The sequence below is a fragment of the Manis pentadactyla genome, chromosome 16 (genome assembly GCF_030020395.1).
Source record: "Manis pentadactyla isolate mManPen7 chromosome 16, mManPen7.hap1, whole genome shotgun sequence".
NCBI classification, from domain to species: Eukaryota; Metazoa; Chordata; class Mammalia; order Pholidota; family Manidae; genus Manis; species Manis pentadactyla.
In genome coordinates, this window is record NC_080034.1 from 78631655 (window position 1) to 78647953 (window position 16299).

At 38.1% G+C, this 16299-nt stretch overlaps 1 protein-coding gene across 1 annotated transcript in view; it reads left to right on the forward strand.

Moving 5' to 3' along the window:
• The window catches only part of LOC118925645 (cytidine monophosphate-N-acetylneuraminic acid hydroxylase), a 129428-nt gene extending 126948 nt beyond the window's left edge, over positions 1 to 2480 (forward strand). The window contains exon 17 of the mRNA XM_036911679.2: positions 1100 to 2480. The gene's annotated coding sequence lies outside the window, so the exon portion shown is untranslated. The remainder of the gene's footprint in view (positions 1 to 1099) is intronic.
• The last annotated feature ends 13819 nt before the right edge of the window (positions 2481 to 16299 follow it).

The window sequence follows — 16299 nt, forward strand, 5'->3', positions numbered from 1 at the left end:
AGGGAATTCATATATAAGTAGATTATCAGGCAGACTTAAGAAGCACGATGTTTGTTGTACAGACTAAGTGTAGCATGAGGAGACAAACTGAGGAGACAGAGGGTACACCTGACTTTTTGAGATAACCAGGAAGAGCATTATGGAAAAGGTAATATTCTGAAGGGCGAGGGTAGGGGATGAGGTGTTAGGAGAGTGGCTTGAAGATTGTGTGAAGTTTTTAATAAGCTTATTCCAGACAGAAGGAGTAGGTGAAGTTAAAGGATAGAAAACTGAAACGTGAATTAGAGCATTGGAAGTGCTTCTGGTATGACAGAGAAGTAAGGGAAAGCAGGAAAGAGGCATGAGTGACCCTGGGAGAAAAAGGTCAGGTGTAACCTCTGTTACATGTAGAGATGATCAGGGCAGGTTCAGTAGCTGTAAAAAAGCAGGAGGTATGAAAGGTAAGGAGAGCGAATCGGGAAAGCACTGAGTCTAAGGTCTTGGAGAAGGAATAGCTCTGAAAGAAGATGGGTCAAAGGTCTTCTGTATCCGCGGGTGAATGAAACGGAGCAGAGGTGAAGGCAGTAAGAGTTGGGAGGTCAGTGTCTACATTTTGGAATTGTGGCCTCAAGGAGGCCATGAAGAATGGTTGTCAGCACCTCAAACTGGGAATCTGACTTCTTGAGTTAAAAGTCCTGGCTCTGTCACCTACCCTATGACTTTCAGCAAATTAATGAACCTTTCTGTGTCTCAGATTTTTATCTGTAAAGTTAATATAGTAATAGCACCTACTTCACAGAATTGTGTCATATGTGGAAGGCACTTCTAGAAGAGTGAGTGGCACATGGTAAGTGAACAATAAATGTTGGATCTATCAATCTTATGAAATGAACAGGAGAATCATGTGACCTACAGTCATTCAGTGAATCTGTAAAAAGTTGGGAGGAGAGTCATATTCCAGATAACATTCCAGTATTTAGATTCTTGCTTATCTTAAAGCATCACACACTGTATAAGTTGAACTAAAGAATAAGAATAAAAACTACCCCCAATGCAATAAAAAATGAAAAAGTATTAAAATGAGATTTGTACTGTTGTTAAACAGTATCTTTAATTCACAGGATGCCCAGCAACATGAAACATTTAAGAGTTTACTGATGCTACATCCTGAGCATGAGAAGCTTATACCAAAGAGACTATGCCTTATTCACGTCAGCAATGGATAATTACATGCTGCATTTGTGATTTGTTTACATATCTTGTTTGTGGATTACTACATAGCCAGATTATTAGTATTTAACTTATTCCATCTGCAATTCTCTCTGAAAGAACCAATGAACCCAATAGGAACAAATTCTCTATGGCGAACAAAGCTTACCAGGAGGAGATGTGAATCTAAGCACAGAAGAAGCAGAACAGGAGAAAAAAAATCCTAGAAGACATGAGGACAAAGGAAAGGGGGAGGGGAGTGGGGTTAGGAGTTTGGTTAGAAAATGAAAATGATAAAGAGAAGGAGACAAATGAGAGAGCATAAGAAGAAAATAGGAAGGAGAAAAAATAAGATAGAATTTAAAAAGGCAAATGTAAAAACAGACATTTTGTTCAGTGATTGGTTCCCCAAATAGGGTCCATGAAAATGGTCAAGTAAGAGTTCATAAACTGTATTCAGTTTTTCAAAATGTTTTGTGTAAATCATATATTTACCAAAACAGTGCTACAGAAGTTTCCATAAAAGGTGAAATCTCACTAGGGTTGACACTATCTTGATTCAGTGACAAAATGTGTTATTTAATGCAGTTTATAAATTCTAACCAATAGAGAGATATTTGATTAATAAAAAATATGAACACTATTAGTAAGTTTTGTAGACAAAAATCAGTCTATAAAATCAAGAATAAAGATTTGTATCTTGAAAAAGATTAGGAAAATCTCTTCCGAACATTTAAAAACATTGTTTCAATAGTTAAAACAGGCAACTTATTTATCTTTTTCTATTAATGTCTGTAGTGAATGATGATACTCACATGATTACAACATGCCCAAATTTATTCCTAGGAAAATGTGATTAATAGAATTTCTATTTTACATGTTAATGTTTCCAGACCACAGATCCACACCCACACTCCTACCCCTCACTGATTTGAACATCTTGATTTTGCTCATTTTATATATATATTCTTTAATTCTGAAGATACAAGAATCTAATGTTAGATTTTTCTCCTTAAACATCTAAATTTACACTTAGTAATAGAAAAGTTGATTATCTACTTCTCATTAAGATTAACACCAATGATGTTAGATTATTCTGGTTCACCTCATACAATATGCATAATGGAGTGCTTGGAATGAAGGAATTATATTTTGTGATTTACATTATGTAGTAGATTATTGAATTATCACTGAAAAACAAATGTGATTTATATCAATAGATGTATGTTAAAGTATACATGATGAAAAAATAAAAGATTATTTTAAAATATGAGTTTTTTTCTCACCACTGAGCCTAACTTTATTCTGGTGCTGTCTCTCCAGTTACCTCCGATATCCGGACTCTAACAATCCTTTGACGTCACAGTTCCTCCGATCCACTGAGCTATATGTCCTCACTTCCCTTCTCACTCACCTTAGATGGTTCTTTCCTACCTGTCTCCACATCACCCTCTTTCTGCCCCACATCACCTGCCCTCTCCCCCCCTCTAGTATTTAATATCTTAGTTCTGTGACTTAAACCAAGAACTAGGAACTCCTCCTTTAGACCTTGCATTAACATCCACTGCAGCAGCAAATCTTGTTACCTCTGTCTAGAAAATATACCTGTAGCCTAACCACTTTCTACCACGCCCACTCTTACCAAATCAGGAGAGAAAGGAAACCCGTAGAGGTAATCTTGGCACTAGGGGTTATTTTTCCTTATGTCATGGATAAGCATCTGCCAATTCCAAAAAAAAATTAAAAAGCTAAATGTCTTGAAAATCACTCGAAGCCATGCAAAGTAGTGCTGGGAATGCTGTTCCCGTGGAGGTGTCTTGCAGTCGCCTAGCCCTCCGGTGAGGCTGCTTTAGAGGTTGCCAGGGAAGTTGCCAGCTGCCAGGCACGGCTGCTCATCTCACACACGGAAGCCCAACTCTGGAAAAACTAAGACATGAGAGCCAGACAAAGAATCATTTCCTCCTCTTCATACCCCTCCAGTGCCCTCTGCAGACAGATAAACTTCATACTAGCCAGCAAAGGAGAAATATTTCTTTGTGCATAGCCGGCAATGAAGAATGGATTTGGAACTGAGGGGCGATAAATTGATAATTGGCACACATTTGATAAGAATACTTGTTGTAATCTCTAGGGTAACTACTATGGTAAAAGAATGTGCAGCCACAAGATAACAGAGGGTAAATGAAATAATGTTAATCTCTAAAAGTCCATAAAAAAGAAAAAATGACATGGGAACACTAGGGCAAATAGAAACCAAACACCAACATGGTAGAGCACATAAATAATTGAATTAAATGTAAATGGACTAAATGTTCATGTTAAAAGACAGATTGACAATTGGATTTCAAAAAACACTCTGTTTACAAGATACATATTTAAAAGGTAAGAATACTGAAAGCATGAAGAAAAAATATGGGTAAGTATATGTTACAAAAATACTATAAAAAGGTGGTAAGTTATCTTAATGTCATACAAGGTGGAACACTTCATGATGATAAAAGTTTTAATTAACCAGGAAGAAATCTAAATTTATATGTATATAATAACATAGCCTCAAAATGTATAAATGAAAGAATGAAATAAAGAAGAAATAGACAAATTTAAACCATAGTAAGATATTTGAAAACACCTCTCAGTAAATGATAAACCAATCAGATAAAAAAAAACACCTAAGTAAATATATGAAAGATTTGAAAAATACAATTAAAAAAAACAACCTAACTGACATATAGAGAAGATTATCCCCATTGATTATGGATTATCCATTCTTTTCAGAGATGTTCAGGTCTCTTATACAAAATGACTATACACTAAGCTATAAAGCAAGTCTCTGCAAATTTCAAAGATTTAAACCACATATAGTATGTTCTCATACCACAAGTCAGTTAAGATAAAAATCAATAAAATCATTATAAAACTGCCATGTGTTTTTTTATCTGAAGTATAGTCGACATACAATTTTGTATGGGTTTCATATATACAACATAATTGATTCAACAGTTATATACATTATTAAATCCTCACCCCAACTAGTATAGTTACTGTCAACATAGATGTTACAGAGTTGGCTGTATTTTCTATGCTGTACCTTCATCCCTGTGGCTAATTTATATTATGACTGAGATTTTGTGCCTCTCTATCCCCTTCACCTTTTCACCCACCCACCCCAACCCCTCCCCCATGGTAACCACCAGTCATTTCTCAGTGTCTATAAGTCTACTGCTGTTTTGTTCATTTTGTTTTGTTTTTAGATTCCACAGATAAGTGAAATCATATGGTATTTGTCTTTCTCTGCCTGGTTCATTTCACTGAGCATAATACCCACTAGGTCCATCCGCATTGTCACAAATGGCAGGACTTCTTTCTTCTTTATGGCTGAATAATATTCCATCGTGCATATGTACCATATCTTCTTTATCTATTCATCTATTGATGGACACTTTGGTTGCTTTTGTATCGTACTTACTGTAAATAATGTGGCAATAAACACAGGGTGCATCTGTCTTTCAAATCAGAGATTTTGTTTTCTCAGGTAGGTTCCAAAAGTGGAGTTACTGGATCATCTGGTATTTCTATTTTCAGTTTTTTGAGGAAACTCCATTCTGCCTTTCATAGTGGCTGCCCCAATTTACATTCCCACCAACAGTGTAGGAGGGTTTCCTTTTCTCCACATCCTTGCCAACACTTGTTATTTCTTATCTTTTCAGTGGCCATTCTGACTGGTATGAGGTGGTATCTCATTGTGGTTTTGATTTGCATTTCCCTGATGATTAGTGATGTGGAGCATCTTTTCATGTGCCTGTTGGCCATCTGAATTGTCTTCTTTGGAAAAATGTCTATTTAGATCTGAAGTGAGTCAATGAGAATTTCCGACAATTTGCCGAGTAATGCTAATGCTGTTTGTTAGGAGACCATACTTCGAGAACCAATGTTCTAAAGACATGGATTCATAATAGTGAAATTCAGAAAATGTTTTGAGCCAAATGATAATGAAAATACAATATATCAGAATATTTGTGATAGAACTAAAGCCAGACTCATTGGGAAACTTATAGCCATAAATGCAAATATAAGAAAAGGCAAAAGACTGAAAAAACAATAAACTAAACATTATTCTCAAGAAGCTGTACAGAAGATGGCAAATTAAACCCATACAAAGTACAGGAACATTTTAAATTAAGACAAGAAGTGATGAAATATAAAGTACACTATAGAGAGGAGCAGCAAAGCCAAAGGCAGGTTCTTCAAAAAGACAGCTAAAAACAACAAACCCCTAGCAGGGCTGATCAGATAAAAAGGAGACAGAAGCAATCCAAATATTCTTCAACTGGTTCATGGATAAACAACTGTGGTATGTCCCATAATTGAATACTACTCAGTAACAAAAAGGACATACTTTTGATGCATGCCACATGAATGAATCTAAAATGTATTACACTGAGTGAAAGAAACTAGGGTCAAATGACAGAACTGTAAAGATGGAGGACAGATTGGTAGTTGACAGAGGTTGGAGTTAGAGTAAGGAATTGAGTATGAAGGGCAGCATGAGTGAAATTTTGGGGGCAATGGAGCTGTTTTATATCTTGATTGTAGCGGAGGTTACACAACTCTATGCCTTTGACAAAACTCATAGTGCTGTACACCAAAAAGGGTAAATTTCCCTACAGGTTAACTTAAATACAAAGAATCCATTAAAAAGTTGTAAACTCTATTCACTAAAAACAGAGAGAATAAAGAAATTAAAAGCCACGGAGTGGCTCTTACAAATTAAAAGAAGAAGAATGGGCAGAAAACTCAACATTTCACAAAGAAAGGATGCCCTAATGGATGCTTTTGAAAAGATCCTCAAATTATTTACTCATCAGGGAAAGACATCAGTATCAGAGATACTGCTACTTACCTTCCAGAATGGCTAAAATGAAAGACAATTCCAAGTGTCATTGAGGATGTGGAGCAATGGGAATTCTCATTCTCTGCTGTATAAAACCATTAGGCACCACTAAAGTGAGCATACACATAATCTATGATGACTGAACAATTCCATTCACAGGTAAATATCCTACAGAAATGTACATATATATTCACCAAACCTGCATATGTATAAGAATGTTCATTGCACTTTTTGTAGTAGCAGAAAACCAGAAACACCCCAAATACCCATCAGGAGAAGATTGCTTTGTTATCTATTCATACAGTGGAATCTTCTACTAAAGCAGCTCTCAAAGCATGCATCATGGGCCTCTAGGAGTGCCCAAGATCTTTTTAGGAAGTCTTTGAGGTCACAACTACTTTCATAAAAATACTAAAACGTTATTTGCTGTTTTCTCCATAGTAACCTTTATAATTATGATACAAGAGCAATAGTGTGTACAACTGCTGACACCTTATCACAAATCAAGAGAGAGACATCATTCTTCACTCTAAGACATCTAGTTTTTGTTTTTTCATTTTTACTTAACATTGCTGGTGAAGCAAGAAAAATCATTGATTTAATAACATTTATTAAATTTATTTCATAAATTTATTAAAGGCTTTGAATGCATGTCTCCTGAGAAGCATGCATACTCAAGTATGATGGCTGTCTCAAGGAAAAGCACTTGAGTGAGTTGTGAAGTACACTAGCCACTTTTTTCATGAACACAATTTCTCCTTAAAAGAGAGGCTGACAAAAGGGTTATTCAGCCTTGGGTTTTCTTGGATGTTTTCTTTAAAATGAAAGGAAGGAGCCCTTCACTTCAAGGAAAACTATGCACAGTATTTCTTGCCAATGATAAAATTTAAGTGCTCAAGTAAAAATTAGAATTTTGGGAAACTTGTTTCCACCATTGCGTGGTCCTTCTGCAGCGCCACAGTATGTCATGGCATGCCCAGCAGGCAACTGGCTAGTGGGACTCGGCCATAGAGACACTGGGAAAGGGCCACTTGTTCTGTTCGACTGATGACTTTCTATTCCTGCACTAATGTCTCCCTGTTTGCATTATTTTAGTTTTATTGCATTTTTTGAAGGCAGGTAGGGTGAATTCTCTTATTGCTCTCCTTTATCCAAATTTTCAAGACTATTCTCACACATCTTCTCTTCAGAGCTTTAAGATCACTTTATCATGCTCCAACTTGTTTTTGAAAAAACTGTTATCACAAAAATTATTCTTGGCAACTTTATTTCCACATATAATAAGGATCTGAGAGATTCTGATGAGGGAATGGTGAGGCCTAGCCCAATGGAAGTGCAGGTGCAGAAGGAAGGACACAAATCACACTGGAGAGACATCCAGAAGTGCATATGTCACAGTCTAAATGCTCAAGGAGTTTTGGAAGGCCATTAAGTAACTGGAATTATTTTTATGGTGATCCACTTGCCCAAGGCCGGCGATGCCACCTGCCCTCTTTGTTCGCTGCTTACCCAAGGAAAGGAAAACAATGATTACTATTCTCCAACAGTGGTTTTTCTTCTTTCTTTCTGTTTTATTTTTCATATCTAAATCTTGTTTTGGAGATCTTATGTTAAAGGAAATGAAATCCGTTGATTTCCCTTGCATACAAGCAAATTAGTAGGCTAATAATCATACTTCTTTGCTTTATTATTTGACAGATCATTATAGCTTTGAGAAACTGCTGTGACTTCAACTGCAGCTAGTAATTATTTCAATTAAAAATTATTCCAATTATGTAAATAGCCATTGAAAATGTCTTCTTTATATACTATAAATAATAACAAATTTCTAGATAAAGAAAACATTTTGCCAAAAGATACCAGAGAAGACATGTAAGTGGGGAGACATGTTATACTTTAGACAGAAATATTCTGTTGTATAAATCTCTAAATTCAGTGAAATCTCAACAAAAATCTAAAATTCATAAAAAGCTCCTGTAAGTACATAATAACATAATGATATAGCAAAATTTGCAAGAGATGAATAGAAAATTCTCTAAATAAATACAAATAACCAATAAAAAATGAAAAGAAGCTTAAATTCATTAAAAACAGGTACTGAAATAAATATACAAGGGGTCATTTGCAGAATTACTAATCATCTTAAAATTATAAGAAACAAATATCTATCAATTGTGAAATAGTTAAATAGAGTAGATCACATTAAGTAGTGGCTAAAAACAATGAGGCAGATCTATATTGATCCAGAAAGACCTATTAATGCATATTTTAAAAGAATCAAGTTGCAAAGAATACAATATTACTTCTATGTTAAAATAACTACATATAATGATATGTGTGTGTGTGCATGAGTGTGTGTAACTCCAAAGAAGATTTGGAAAGCTTACACAAATCCATTAACAGGTGCAGACAGACTAGGAGAAGGTAAATGACATGATCTTTTTACTTCTTACTTAATATATATCTGTAAAATTTAAATGTATTACAACAAGAAAGTATTCCTGTATTTGTTATGTAATTAGGAAAACAGAAATATGAGAACATATAACATGAGAGACTTTAACTTTGCCCTCTCAGTTTTAATATTTTAAATATTCTTTTAAGTTTTATTCAATATTCCTGTTTTTACCTATTATTGTATATCTCCTTGGGTATGCATTTTTCATATTGCTTCAAGTGAAAATAATTTGTATGTCTCTGTAATAGTCCATATTCTGCATAAACCGTAACTTTAATTCTTCTTCTATTGTTGAACATTAAACAGTTTTATGAAGAATATCAAACCTATTACCTTTATCATGTTTTTTGAGTTCTTTCCTCAAGATGGAATTGTTGAAATTGGCTTACTGAATAGGATAAAAACAATGGTATTTTTGACAGCATCTTCTCAACCTTCCAGTGAGTGTCCAGGCCTCTGTAACATATGGACGGTCTTCTGCTATGCTTGCATATGTTGATTCCCCGTGGAACTCCATAATGTTACTTCTGCAGACACTACCCACTTCCTTGCTTACAAGTTTTGATCACATACTATTTCTCTTCTAAAAAGTCTTTCAGTACCTTTACGGTGATCGTATTTTCTGAAAATCAGTAACAACAAAGCCAAAAAATATGCAATACCTTAATGTATTCTAAAGCATTAACCTGAAGAAGATAAAACTCTGCTTCCCTGCTATGCCCATGCAGGTGAAATTCAGAGCTAATTTACCCAAGAAATAGGTAACTTAGCTTGTAAAGAATGTATTTCACCTGCGGACCCAGTAAATCTCTTTTAACTCGAATGCAGAAAATGCGTCTGGAATAGTTTACATTTTCCTCAACTGGTACTCATTCATTCCTGAAACAGGTTTGCTTAATAGTCAGTCTAGGAGCGTTCGAAAGTGCAATGAGCGGATATTGCCAGTAGGTGGCGGAAGAGGAGCGCGTTAACGTTGTCTTGGTCCCTCCGGGCGTGTGTGTTGGGGGTGGCGCTCACTCCGCAGTGACTCCAACGGAACCGAGGCAGCCGCTCTCAGACTTTGAAGAATCCGTCCCTTCCGGTGTATCTGGGAAGAGAAGGGCTTCGTTCAGACCCCCAGCGGTGCCCTGGAAGCTCGCTCGCAGGCCTTCGCCGGCCCTTCCGTAAGGCGTCCCGCCGCCCCGACGCTGGGGCACCCGCCCTGCCGCCCAACGCAGGCCTGTGGCTCCCGATCCCCACCCGAGCGTCTGGGAGGGTGCAGATGTGCCCACTCCACCGAAGCGCCGGGGTAATTGCGACAGCTGCGGAGCAGGAGGTTAAACAGACATTGTGTGCAAAACATGGTTTTCCCTTATTTTGATGGAAAAACGCCCAAGACATGAAGTCCTTTACAGAAGGGCCCTTTGAAGTGCACGCGATTCCTAATCAGTCTTCCTTGCTTCCAAATCAAGGCCTCCTTGTGGGGGAAGAAGGGGGAAAAGCCTCTTTCCTATCTGACCCAGGCATCGTTCACCCACCATTTAGGGGACCCCTTTCCACCCATGGAATCGGAGCCCAGGACCATGTCTTCTCCCAGCCGCTGCATCCTCCAGTCTGACGTACTCGCTCTAATAGCACTGCAAGGGCTTCGGAGGCACAGTCAGCGCCCTTCTTCACCGCTCCAAGGCCTGCAGACCGTCGGCTGCGGAGGCGGTGGCCCTTGGGCTTCGGCTGCAGGGCCTCCCACCGTCCGGGCAGGATGGGCCCTCTGAGCATGGTCTTCTTAGAGGTAGATTCTCCTCCCTCAGATAAACATGCAGGTAAGAGTTGAATCAAACCCACATATCTTCTATGAACAAGTATTTACTTTCTAAGAAAGTAGTCTCAAATTTTAAAAAGGAGGAGGTATTTTCCTAACTTGCCAAATAGTGGAGTTCAAACTTGGCTTTATGGTCAAAACAAGGTTACTTCGTGTTCTTTAACATCATCCCCTACCACCCCAATCCCAGCCCTTTTTTTTGATTGTGCATCTTTGGGCCAATGGGGAGTAAGAAAGTTGCTGTCAGAGACACTTCCCTCTTAATGGACACTCCTGGCAGTACACAAAACTAGACCCACTTAACTTTGAAATGTCACCTTGCAAGGATTCGACTCTTGGTGTCCTCCTCAGCCTCAGTCTATGGGGGGACAAGAAGTTGGGTATCTTTAGTCTTCTGTTTACATCGTTAAAAACCAAGGTGGGAAAATTGTACTGCCCTGTGTAACCACAAACATACAAATTGAAGGGTATAGTCCTGAAAAAAGTGCTTCATGTGTTAATAATAATCTGATACAGAATGGGGCCCCTGCCCAACAATCCAGCAATGGGAATAAAGAAGAGAATGCCTCCTTTGGGGGGCATGGGCCTACCCAGTCTGGACCTTGTTTCCACTAAAACAGCTTTACAGAGCTGATCATTTCAGTAGTTGTAATTGACTCAGGCAAATGGGACCTATTCAGCAGTAAAAATTTTCATTATCCTTTTTGCCTGAAAAAACTCTAGGACCATGATTTGTCTGCACAAATAGGCCAAGCAGATTCTTGTAAGGTCAGCAATGAAGCAATGTTTCCAGAAGCCGTAGGCCAATATTTCTCTGGAAAAATATTAAAATTCCAATGGCCTCACAGGCCAGGAACAAACATTCTATTGCCCTCTGGGTAAACAGATGTTAAGAATGAATTTCAGCTAGACATATGGGGCACAGTGGTCAAGGCATTTCTGACTCTTGTGACAGCGAGTCGCACTGCTGTAAGTGAAGTGCTCTGAGGGGCTGAAGTGCCCACTAGCTCAGCAGCGGCTCTGAGGCAAATGATGAATTCTGAAAGTGGCACATGCCTGATAACAATTATCATTGTTAGTACGTTCTCACTGTATACCTTTCATAACATGTTTATGAAGCCAGATAGGTTGCTCTTCGATAACATCACCCAGGAAATATGGCACTTGTGTCCTGCCCAAAAAGAGAACCATTTTGAATTTGAGTCCCATCCGGAGTTTACTCTTCCCATAATGACAAAATACCAAAGTCATTCTCATCTCCCATCAGTGACTCAGAACAGAAAAGAGGTAACTGGTGGAAAAAGAGTTCTCAGATTAAGGAGAAAGAACGGTGCTGCAAAATTGGGCAAATGAAGGAAGAAATCCTTCCCAGGATAAACATTCATTCTGGGCTGAGAGTTTGCAATGCTTATTAGAGAAAGCAAGAATTCCTGAGGAATATAACTGTGAAATGCTCTGAAATTACAGTGTTTTCCCAACATGGAGATTTTTCTTTGATGAATAACGAGGTAGTGTTAGGGTTTACCTGAAGTTAGCCCCCTGTAGAATAACTCTGGACACAGAGGTAGGAAATGGATAGTAGAGGACACTAGAAACCCAAGTCAGAACAAAATAGTCATCCTCATCAGCACACCAGCTAAGGGTTTTCATCAATATATATTGGAAATGAGTGATTTGTATTCATATCAGATCAATTCATATTGAAATTGGCAGTACTATTTGCAGTTTATCAAATATAACAAAGTTATTGTACATGGCTCTCATTTCAGAATGTGGATTCAATTATTCTCAGCTTCTGTGCCGGTTTTTAGAGGCTTGTGATATAAAGAACCCCTGGGTGGTGCTAAGTGAGATGACTCCATTAGGGGGATGGGCCTCAGCATGAGACGAGATTCTGGGCCCGGCTAGGGGTGCTCAGGAGTGAGCAGCTGCTCCTGTGTCCTTCCAGAAAGCTGCTCGCCCCATTTACTCAGCGCTCCTGCCCTCCAGGCCTATTCTAGCTTCCACTGAGGTTTTCCTTTCTTTGCATTTGTGAAGACCCCAATCAGCCTCAACGCTTACCTCTTGGGCAACTCCGGCATGCACCTGTCTGCACCTGTCTGTCTCTTCACCAAATCCCCATCACACCACACAATTGAGCACCTACTGAAGGGCCAATCATTTTATATGAGTTAGTTTTGCTCCTCTTTGGATCTGTAAACTCTGGAAGTCAGGGGCTGTTTATTTTGGTGGTCAGACTGCCTAACAAAGTTCAATTAATACTCATTAGTAATGACAGTTAACATTTATGGAACTCTACCATGGGTAAGGTACTCTGGCAAGCATGCAACATACACTACTTTTTTTTTTTGGTATCATTAATCTACAATTTACATGAGGAACATTATGTTTACTAGGCTCCCCCCTTCACCAAGACCCCCCACATACTGCCCATCAGCACAGTGAGATGCTGTAAAATCACTACATGTCTTCTCTGTGTTGCACAGCCCTCCCCGTGTCCCCCAGGCACTATACATGCTAATCCATTTCGAATTTACTTTTGTGTATGGGGTTAGACAGTGATCCAGTTTCATTCTCTTACATGTAGCTGTCCAGTGTTGCCAGCACCATCTGTTGGAGAGACTGTCATTTCCCCATTGTATGTCCATGGCTCCTTTATCATATATTAATTGACCATTTATGTTTGGATTAATGTCTGAAGTCTCTATTCTGTTCCACTGGTCTGTGACTCTGTTTTTGTGCCAGTACCAAATTGTCTTGATTACTGTGGCTTTGTAATAGAGTTTGAAGTTGGGGAGCAAGATCCCTCCCACTTTATTCTTCCCTCTCAGGATTGCTTTGGCTATTCGGGGTCTTTGGTGTTTCCATATGAATTTTAGAACTATTTGTTCCAGTCCGTTGAATAATGCTGTTGGTAATTTGTTAGGGATTGCATTAAATCTGTAGATTACTTTGGGCAGGATGACCATTTTGACTATATTAATTCTTCCTAGCCAAGAGCATGGGATGAGTATCCATTTATTAGTGTCCACTTGAATTTCTCTTAAGAATGTCTTGTAGTTTTCGGGGTATAGGTCTTTCACTTCCTTGGTTAGGTTTATTCCTAGGTATTTTACTTTTTTTGACACAATTGTGAATGGAATTGTTTTCCTGATTTCTCTTTCTATTAGTTCATTGTTAGTGTATAGGAATGCAACAGATTTCTGTGTATTAATTTTGTATCCTGCAACTTTGCTGTATTCTGATATCATTTCTAGTAGTTTTGGAGTGTAGTCTTTAGAGTTTTTTATGTACAATATCATGTCATCTGCAAATAGTGACAGTTTGACTTCTTCTTTACTAATCTGGATTCCTTGTATTTCTTTGTTTTGTCTGATTGCCGTGGCTAGGACCTCCAGTACTATGTTAAATAACAGTGGGGAGAGTGGGCATCCCTGTCTAGTTCCTGATCTCAGAAGAAGTGCTTTCAGCCTCTCACTGTTCAGTATGATCTTAGCTGTGGGTTTATCATATATGCCTTTATTATGTTGAGGTACTTGCCCTCTATACCCATTTTGTTGAGAGTTTTTACCATGAATGGATGTTGAATTTTGTTGAATGCTTTTTCAGCGTCTATGGAGATGATCATGTGATTTTTGTCCTTTTTGTTGATGTGGTGGATGATGTTGATGGATTTTCGAATGTTGTACCATCCTTGCATCCCTGGGATGAATCCCACTTTGTCATGGTGTATGATCCTCTTGATATACTTTTGAATTTGGTTTGCTAATATTTTGTTGAGTATTTTTGCATCTATGTTCATCAGGGATATTTGTCTGTAATTTTCTTTTTTGGTGGGGTCTTTGCCTGGTTTTGGTATTAGGGTGATGATGTTGGCTTCATAGAATGAGTCTGGAAGTATTCCCTCCTCTTCTATTTTTTGGAAAACTTCAAGGAGAATGGGTATTATGTCTTCTCTGTATGTCTGATAAAACTCCACGATAAATCCATCTGGCCCCGGGGGTATTGCTCTTGGGTAGTTTTTTTATTACCGGTTCAATTTCTTTGCTGGTAATTGGTCTGTTTAGATTTTCTGTTCCTTCCTTGGTCAGTCTTGGAAGGTTGTATTTTTCTAGGAAGTTGCCCATTTCTTCTAGGTTTTCCAGCTCATTAGCATATAGTTTTTTGTAATATTCTCCAATAATTCTTTGTACTTCTGTGGGGTCCGTTGTGATTTTTCCTTTCTCATTTCTGATTCTGTTGATGTGTGTTGATTCTCTTTTTCTTTTTATAAGTCTGGCTAGGGGCTTATCTATTTTGTTTATTTTCTCAGAGAACCAGCTCTTGGTTTCATTGACTTTTTCTATTGTTTTATTCTTCTCAATTTTATTTATTTCTTCTCTGATCTTTTTTATGTCCCTCCTTCTGCTGACTTAGGCCTCATTTGTTCTTCTTTTTCCAATTTTGATAATTGTGTCTTTAGACTATTCATTTGGGATTGTTCTTCCTTCTTTAAATATGCCTGGATTGCTGTATACTTTCCTCTTAAAACTGCTTTCACTGAGTCCCACAAAAGTTGGGACTTTGTGTTGTTGTTGTCATATGTTTCCAAGTATTGTTGGATCTCTATTTTGATTTGGTCGTTGATCCATTGATTATTTAGGAGCATGTTGTTAAGCTTCCATGTGTTTGTGAACCTTTTTGCTTTCTTTGTACAATTTATTTCTAGTTTTATACCTTTGCATACACTACTTCTTTTAAGATACAAGGAATGTTTTGTTATAGTTGACCAAGGAGACAAAAACCCAAAAGCTAGTTAACTAACTTGCTGATAACTAAAACTTAGTTAACTAACTAAGGTCATGCCATCTATTTGGATCCAGAAATGTGAACTCAGTCTTCCTGCAAATGAAGCCCTGGTCCTACCCTCTCAGGTGGTACTTCTCTGTGGGTCTCTCAGTGGCTAAGTGTTTCTCCTGTACCTCCTCCCTGCCATGACTCAGGGATTGAGGGAGGTGGTTCATATGATCTCATCTGGCCCCAGGACGTTTGCACGGATTGGAGGCAAGCATGTAGAATGTTCCCTTTGTGCTCATAAAACTTGTCCTTTGTAATGCTAGCGACTTTTCTGGAGAAAGGCAAGCAGCTCCATGGGGGTGGAATGGCCGGTAATGCTAGGATGCATTTCCTGCACAGCCTCCTTTGGGGAGGAACTGGGGCAGGTGTTTGAACAACTGTTCTTTCTCTTCCTTCCCACCTCACATCTGCCTTCTCTCCACAGAGAATACTTTTTTATTTTTTATTTTGGATAACTGTCTGGGTTTAAGGATGCATGTAGATATTTTCTTTTCCCAGCTGCAGCTTGGATGTTTCAGATTCTTGGGGTTCTTGGAGATGGGTCATGTCAACATTGCTGTCCCCTTAGAATATTAAGGAGTATTAAAGGTTTTTATTCACAGGATCCTCCTGACATATGGTGGCTTAGAAATGTGATACAGATTTTTGCCTTCCAAATTACAAATGTAAGACAACAATAATATTGCATATTAAATTATCATCATTAAGGACTAACAACCTATCTGGGTCTTTCTATTGGCTTTGAGTCAATATGTTAACTTTTTAATAATCATTGTCTCATTGAATCACCAAAACCAATTCTCATAGAATAGGTATTTATTAATTGTGTGCCCTCACTGAACTTCAGTACCTTGGTCTGCAAAGTGGAGATAATAATAGTGCCTGCCTCATAGGGTTGTAATGAAGACAGAATTAAGTAATACACATAAAGTACTTAGCCCAGCACCTAAGACAAAGTAAAAGCTCAATGTGTGCTCTCATTCCCATTTTACAGAACAGGGATCTGAGCTCCAAAGATACCTTGCGCAAGTTCACATAACTGAAATCTAAATCTCAAAGAGAAATCTGTTAACTACTCTGCTATATTGCCTTGCTCAGTTAATTATTGGTTTAATTAAAAATGTTAGT